This window comes from Hyperolius riggenbachi, chromosome 3 (assembly GCF_040937935.1).
Source record: "Hyperolius riggenbachi isolate aHypRig1 chromosome 3, aHypRig1.pri, whole genome shotgun sequence".
Lineage (NCBI taxonomy): Eukaryota > Metazoa > Chordata > Amphibia > Anura > Hyperoliidae > Hyperolius > Hyperolius riggenbachi.
Window position 1 is genome coordinate 290552801 of NC_090648.1, and position 8212 is coordinate 290561012.

At 43.3% G+C, this 8212-nt stretch overlaps 1 protein-coding gene across 1 annotated transcript in view; it reads right to left on the reverse strand.

Annotated features, from left to right (window-relative positions):
* FOXP2 (forkhead box P2) overlaps window positions 1–1716 on the reverse strand; it is a 314143-nt gene extending 312427 nt beyond the window's left edge. The window contains exon 1 of the mRNA XM_068276462.1: window positions 1631–1716. The gene's annotated coding sequence lies outside the window, so the exon portion shown is untranslated. The remainder of the gene's footprint in view (window positions 1–1630) is intronic.
* Window positions 1717–8212: the final 6496 nt, after the last annotated feature.

Here is an 8212-nt window from a genome sequence, read left to right on the forward strand (position 1 = left end):
ATCCTGAGCCTGGGTGCCTGCCCCTACATATTGTAGCATCCAGCAACTTGCTGCACCATTCACAGGCACAACATCTGTGGCTACTTTTATCTGCATCCAAATACTAATCTGAACAGGGAAAAAGGTGCATGAAGCACTTAAAGTAACTACGTCTAATAGCCTTTTATACAGACGCTTTCAATAATTACAGCTAATTTCGCATTTCACCTTCAACCCCCCGGGGCGTACTTTTCACCTCCTGCGAAATAAACAACTTTTCCTTTAAGTTTTAAGGCACTTTAATAAAAAAAAATCCCAATTTATTTTTGGTTTTCTGCTTGTTTCTAAGGAACCCAGTGTCATAAGGCACACAAGTGAATATCTCCAATCTGAACCCAAAACTGCAGCTAAAGATAGCGAGATGCTTCCCCAGACTGATCTGACAGGGTTAAAATGGGATGCAGCTGGAAAGCAATTAATCTTGCTCAAGTGTACACACGGTCATGTAAGCAAATGAATATAAACATTGTTTGCAGCGATAAAGACGTATGCCTTTATCAATATCCAGGCTTCTCTCTTTCAGCTTCTATCACCTTTTTTATATTGTTCCCAACTGCCCACTGTTTCACAAAGCTTACACATTTCAAAGAAGCTGTGAATAATGTATATAATGACACAAATGACTTTATGTACTCCAGGGGAAATAAATGATAGTTTCCATTATCACATCAGTCAAGTAACGGTTCACTCTAATGTGTTTACATTTACTAAAATGATAACATGTTTTTTTTGTTGTGATTTTTTTTTTACTTGCCTACCTGCAAATCCATTCTAGTAATTAAAGCTTTGTCATATATTGTCTCTGTATGTGCCAGCATCAGGAGAGAAAAAATGAATCGTTCTGCTATTAGAAATAATGCTATCAATATGTAAATTATTTTTTTTTAAGTAAAATATTTGCATCTCCTTTCCTCCTCCAGGCTTTTGAACTTCCAAGGTCAACAAGGACAAACAATACCACTAGTGTCTCTTTGCAAAAAAAAAAAAAAAAAGCTGGGTTTGCTGTCTGCAAGCAATGGTATCATTTCCATAGCAACCTCCTAACTATTAATTTTCAATTAAAGCAGACACAAAGCGGACAGCCTCAGGCTGGCAGACAGTGTCAAGAGCCCATCTCTGTAGGCAACAGTTTCACAGAGCTATCAAGCGAATAGGTACCTCTTCCACAAAGCTATATCACAAGAACGTCAAGTTTGGCTGTTAAATTGACATTAACCTTCATTTTGGGCCTAAATCATTCAAACTGTATTTGTCTGACACTGATTTTGTGTGGAGAAAAAAAGAAAAAAAAAATGAAAGACCAGGTGCACATATTTGTATGCGATATAATAAATGCACTTAACCATTTAAGAACTGACCTGCTGCTCTGCAAAGAAACTACACCACATTTTATAAACAAAACAATGAAAAACATCCTGTAAAAGAGCAGTGAAGCTGAAAACCTGTTTTAAATTAACACCATCAAGGGATTTCTACACACATCTAGAAACAAAACGTCCATAAAAAAAATACTAGGTGCATGTATGTGTCTCTGTTAACTTGACATAAGTGCAATAACCTTACAAACAGAACTCACAGAGAACTCACTCACTCTCTGTTCAGGGTTATTTGTTCTTTTCACCCAATAATGGCCAGGGGAGATTTCAGTGAAAGGCAGAGTTATGTTGTGGCATGTCCTCTATCCCTCAAGAGCTTACATCTCCTGTTCCTCTTTACGCTCCAGCTTCCTGACACACTTCTCACTCCAGAGTGTACAGAGACACCCACTGACTTTGACAGGTTACTGTACCACTGTATACAGAGTCTCGACAGTGTTACCTTTCAGGCTGATAAATTACACCGCCTGGAAATATTGCAATCCTTTACAAATGCTGTGCCGAATAAACATGACCCAAACATCTGCCAAACAAATACAAACAACACCAAACACGTTGATAACATGATAGAAGAGCAAAATCAGCAAGTTGTCTCTTTGCAGTGATAGAGTGTTAATTTGCTTCAGGTGACAAAGTTATGCTTGACATGTTTATGGTTGCTGTAAATCACTTAGATGTCTAGTCAAGGGAAATTCCTTGAGCTTAGTTTTCCTCCTTCCATAATTATGCACTTATTTTTCTCCTAGGTTTTCAGAAATGAACAGAAATACCTCTTTGAAGATCTTTAGCAGGATAAATCAATTTGTCAATATATCGAGACATATTAGCACAGCTAAGATACACCATATTTACCAATCAACACACAACTGTCACGCAGGAAATAAGGTACTAAATCAACCAATTTGTTGTAGTATTTTCTGTCATAAGGGTAACTGTTAGAAGAAGAGAAAAAAAAAAAAGCTAAACTAAAACAAGAGGTGGAAAAGCCCACTGGCAATACTTTCTAAAATATATGATACAAAATAACTGCAGCTTGTGAATGTGCAATAAACTGTCATAAACAGACTCTTAGGGCTGGGGCACACCAGAGAGGTTCTGGAGCATTTTTTAAAACGCTTGCAGGGGGAAAACCGCTTGGCTAATGAAAGTGAATGGGATGGTGCACACCAGAGCGGGTCATTTTTTCCACAAATGCAAAACCGGGGGCTCCAGAATTTTTAAAGGATACCACAGCTGAAAATAAAGATAGCTGCAGTGTGTGGGGGGTTAAAAGTACATACCAACACCTCCTCCTGCCCCCTCCGTCTGCTGCCGTTTGTGTAATATGCATGCCGGTGTCCCGGCGACTTGCTTGAACCTTGACCCGGACATACTGCGCCCTGTGTGCGCAGTATGTCCTCCCCTGTTCACTTCTGGCCGGCGCATAGCGATCGGCTCAGAAGCACGCTGACCCCTCTGTCTACTCTGGGCTGCGTGTGCGCTCCATTACACCAAGCGTCACATGATTAGCATGAATCGCTCTGAAATCTACTTCAAAAACCTCTAGCGTTTTGCAGATCTGCTAAAGGTTTTTGGTGTGCACTGGGCCTAGGAGCAGACCCCTGTGTTGAGGTATGATACATGAATATAAATTACTATGTTAAAAATAGCACCATACACCCTCCAAAGGAGATTCTATATCAGTGATGGCTAACCTATGCACTCCAGCTGTGACAAAACTACAAATCCCATCATGCCTCCCCGAGTTATGCTTAGAGCTGCAAGTATTGCAATGCCTCATGGGACTTGTAATTCCACCACAGCTGGAGTGCCAAGGTTAGCCATCACTGTTCTATATTATGACAGAATACTTTGGTAATGAGATCAGATTAGGGCTACAGTCATAGTGAGGTGTTGCACTGCATATCCTGTAAAATCAAGATTGCTTTGCAATGGAAGGGAAAAGTTGCATTGCATGTTATACCCATGGTGCATCACATTCAGTACATATAAAGTATGCTTTACCGCAATTGTAAACATCAATGTTATGTGGTACCACACTGCATGTACCGCATTATGCCAATGGATCCCACCACACTTCTGATGCACTGATTTGAACCTACCATTATAACATAATTGCATTGCTTTAGCAATGCAATTATATTGTCTGCCGCAATGCCCCACTGTGAACATAGCTGAACATACATAGTATGGTTCCAACTTGAGCAGATGCAAAATGGACCGGAAAGCACTCGGTCCAGGAAGCAGGTTATTTTGGCACGGGGCGCCGTCATAGCATAAATGCTATGATGCGCGCCCTGCGTAGCGGTAATTCGGGGCTCTGCCAGCTGCCAGACCCCGAATTACATCTCTCTCCGAGTTGCGACAACTCGGAGGGGGAATATTATTTAACGCCGCCTTGGAGTTTAGTGGCAGCAGGGAGAGCCATTATTCCTGCGCCAAACTGAGCAGCGCCCTGTCAATATGTATTTCCCTCTCCAGTTTGCATCAGCTCTGCACAGACCGCTCCGCATCCGCCTGCTGTCTAAAGCAATTACTGGTCACCTGTCCCGCCACCTCTCGGTCCCTCTATATTCAGCCTGAAGGCCAGCAGGAGCATGGGGCGCTCCATAGGCTGCATTAAGCATATTCTTTCTAGCAAAAGGGAGAATTTTCATTGGTCCACTATGAACCAAAGAGAATTCTCCCTATTGCTGAGGATTCCCATTGGTCTTTAGCAGCCCAGTGGGGATGCCCATGCTTCTTCCCTGTATACAGAGAGCAAGTGGCGGTGATCGGCAAAGCCCAGGGCAGATGCAGACGTATCTGCCTGACCAGAATAATCGCAGACTGCACACAAGTGGGGTCCGCTTACCTGTGGATCCGTTGCAGAGTGAGAAGTGTTAACAGCTCCTATTTATAAAATGGGAGCCATTCACTGTCTGTTTAGGGATGAGCGGAGACCGGACAAAAAATGTCCATTCTCCTCTCTATTGGCAACACAGCCTATTATATACCTCCTCTTTCTTGCCAGTGTAAATAAGAGGGACAATCTGGGGCACTCACTTAATCACATGGGGCTTCAGGCATACAGAAAGCAGTGAGCTTCCTCGTCAGCTACAAATCATCAAGAAAACAAATTTGGAAGCTTATAAAAAAAAATATACAGCTCACTAGCAAACAAACCACTTCAAGTCAAAATCCACTTTCACTAAAAATTTGTGGTAAACATGTAATATAGGTAGAAAAAACAATGTTTTGTAAAAAATAATACCTTTAATGGCTAACTGATACAGATAAATTATAAACATGGTAAACATGTATCAATGCTGCACAAATTATTTTGTATTTTAGGGTTATTAAAACTACTTTTCTATTTCAGTAGGAGTTCAGCTACAGATTAACAAAACTAACCACAAGAACAAACTGCAAGTAAATATTTGCACATATCAGGAATAGGGATGGCTCTGCTTAGGGGAACTCATGGAGAAGCATGTGATCAGTCTGATCAGCTGATAGATTTGTAAGGTTCTGATTTGCTGGTCATGACCATGTGTTAAACCAGGAAGTCATCACAGCAAATCAGGACCTTACATATTTATCAGCTGATCCAACTGATCACATGCTTCTCCTTGAGTTCTCCTAAGCTGGGCCATCCCTAATCAGGAATATCTTCCACACCTGCACTAAATCAGTGATAGGTAGCAGCTTTGACACGCCCAAAATAAAAATCTAATTGATTCCATTGCGCTGCCAATGCGCTGATGTGACCATTCCATTACAATATAATTGCATTGCGTTTGCTATGAGATTATATTTCTGACACAATGTACTGCAACATCTTAGTATGAATATAGCTTAAAGATACAGTTCTGACATTGTTTGAGCTCCCTTTGGGATTACCTAGAGTAGAACTAATCTGAAGGAACTGCTTATTTCTCAAAAAAGTTTTACTTAAATGAAATCTGAAGTGAAAATAAACGTATGATATAATGATTTGTATGTGTAGTACATCTAAGAAATAAAACATTAGCAGCAGAGATATGTCTCATATTGTTTCCAGTACAGGAAGAGTTAAGAAACTCCAATCTATGTAAAAGAGCTTCACTGAACTCTCTGACTTTCAAAGTCACAGAGAGCTCTGTCTTCTGAAGCTTATTATCTCAACTGTCTGTCACTGTATTTTGTTTTTTTCTGCTGGGGAAAAGTTCAAAAGGTCATTAGCCTGCTCTGTGAAATCATTTAAAATGCTGAGTGTAGTGTGTAAACTGCAAATATTAGAGAATGATGCAATGCTATAAAAAAAAATATGTAACTGAAAATAAAAATATGAGAATATTTTCTTTGCTACTAATGTTCTATTAATTATCAGTACTACACAAACAATTCATTATATCATAATTTTTTTCGCTTCAGTGTCACTTGAAAGTGGAAGTTTATAAAACTCGGCCCACCCCTACTCGGAAAAACCACCATGGCATTCTTTTTTCCTAAGGGTTCTGAACTCCTTCCACCTGAGTCGCCTTGGCCCACCCCAGCTCAGCAGCTGCAGCCTAACAGGTGGCGTCTGAGCTGGGGCGGGCCACAACGGAGGTAGGAGTAGCCATACAGCTTCAGAACACTTTGGATAAAAATGGCCATGGCTGGGCAGAGTTTCAGACCTCAAATGATTTAAGGATGAGCCAGTGAGTTATTGCTGCGGACACTCACCGATCCTTGCAGCTCTGACACAGAGCTTTATATTAGGGCTTTATCTCCTTATTAACCTCCTGAGCGATAATCCTGAGCTGAGCTCGGGGTATATCGCGCAGGAGGATTTCTCAGGCCCTGGTGGGCCGATTTGCATAATTTTTTTTTGTTACACGCAGCTAGCACTTTGCTAGCTGTGTGTAACTTCCGATCGCCGCCGCTTGCTGCCGATCTGCTGCCGCTCGCCGTGCCGCGCAGCCCCCCCTCCCCGACCCCTTGCGCAGCCTGGCCAATCAGGCCAGGCAGCGCTGAGGGGTGGATCGGGACTCCCTCTGACGTCACGACGACGTCGGTGACGTCATCCCGCCCCGTCGCCATGGCGACCAGGGAAGCCCAGCAGGAAATCCCGTTCTGAACGGGATTTCCTGCTTACTCTGATCGCCGAAGGTGATCGGAGTGGGTTACGGGATGCCGCTGCGCTGCGGCTATCATGTAGCGAGCCCTGGGCTCGCTACATGATTTAAAAAACAAAAAAAAATTAAAAAAAATAGTGCTGCGCCACCTCCTGGGCGATATAATTGTATCGCCCAGAGGGTTAATGTATAATCTTAATCCTTTCAGTGAACCATAAAACTCTAACCAAAAACACAGGCACAAATATATAAATAATATTTGGAAGTTATGCCTAAGGGCCCTTTTCCAATTGCGAAGTAATGTGGATACCCTGCCGCATCACATCACTTCCGCTTGCATTCGCATCATTTCCACATCTCCCGATACAGAAGTAAATGGAGGAGATGGGACGCGGATGCGGCCGTCTGAGAATCTGAAGCATGCTGCAGATTCTCGGATCGCTCTGCACCGCTCTGCATAACCAGCACGCAATGGAAACTGTTCCATTGCGTGCACTGGTTTAAATTCGGCCGCAGTGTGATGTGGATATGTAGCCGCATAGCACTGCGTGTAGTGGAAACAAGACCTTACAATAAAAAAACAAATGCAAGGTCGCAAGGCAAAAACAATTAGTCAAAACCAGCTAAATCAGGCCAAGGAAACCGAAGTACAGGTACAGAAATGTCTAGCATTTGGGCAGCTTAACAAATAACCTTGCAAGGTTGCACTGCAGAAAAAACCCTAAGATTAACAGGTGGTGCTTAATTAACCCAGGCAAATAAGAAACAGCTGCTAATGAGTTCATAGTGGCGCTGAACTTTACATATCACTTGCAGGTGACACAGAAAGCTGCAAGTGCTGTCCAGAAGCTGGAAAAGGGCAGGGGAAGTCCACCTCAGTTCATACACACTACCACTGCCTGTTTGAAATGTGGTATTGTTCCTGACAAATCTTTTCAGTATTGTGCATTTTGGGTGCACAAATTGATATTTTGTATGAGCCTTATGCTTAAAGTATTGATGCAATAACAGGAGGATTAAGGAAAACATTAAATCATACAGGAGAGGTAACATTTATAGATAGCATCCGTTTTTTATGGTAAGATCAGCGGCGTTTCAGCCACCAGGCAGGTACAAGTGGTCACTTGGAGTGCCGATGGAGGGGAGGGCGCAACGCGGGGGGCGCTTGCTGCAGCTGCTACTGCAGTGTGCTTGTTTGTAATGACCCTCCTCTATGCACAGAGAGCCGCCTGCTGTACCGCCCCCTCTCCTCTGTTCCACAGCAAGCAGCTGCACAGGTAGCTTGTTTACCTCATGCGGCACCGCCTCTAACTCTGCCCCCCGCAAGTCAAGCACATGTGACGGTCACAGTGCCAGGCAATTAGGCACCTGCTGCTAGCCAGACTGCTGCCCCCTGGCCCTGCGTGGCTGCGTCCCCCGTCTCTCCTCAAGCAAATAGCCACCTAAGTCTCCCAGATTCCCTCAAACTAGCCCAGCCAGGCAGCCATAATAGAAGGACCTCAGCTCCCTGGCCCTACTGGCTGCGTCCCTGACCCCCTAAAACACATGGCTATGCTCTCCAAGCTAGCAGCCACAACAGAAGGACTAAGATCGATGAGGGTAGTGTGTGTGAGGCAGGCACTGGCAGCCAGCCTTAACACACAGGAGAAGAACCCACACAAGAGCACAGCAGGTAGCATTGGACCCAGCATGAAAGCAGGTGAGGATGTGACATGT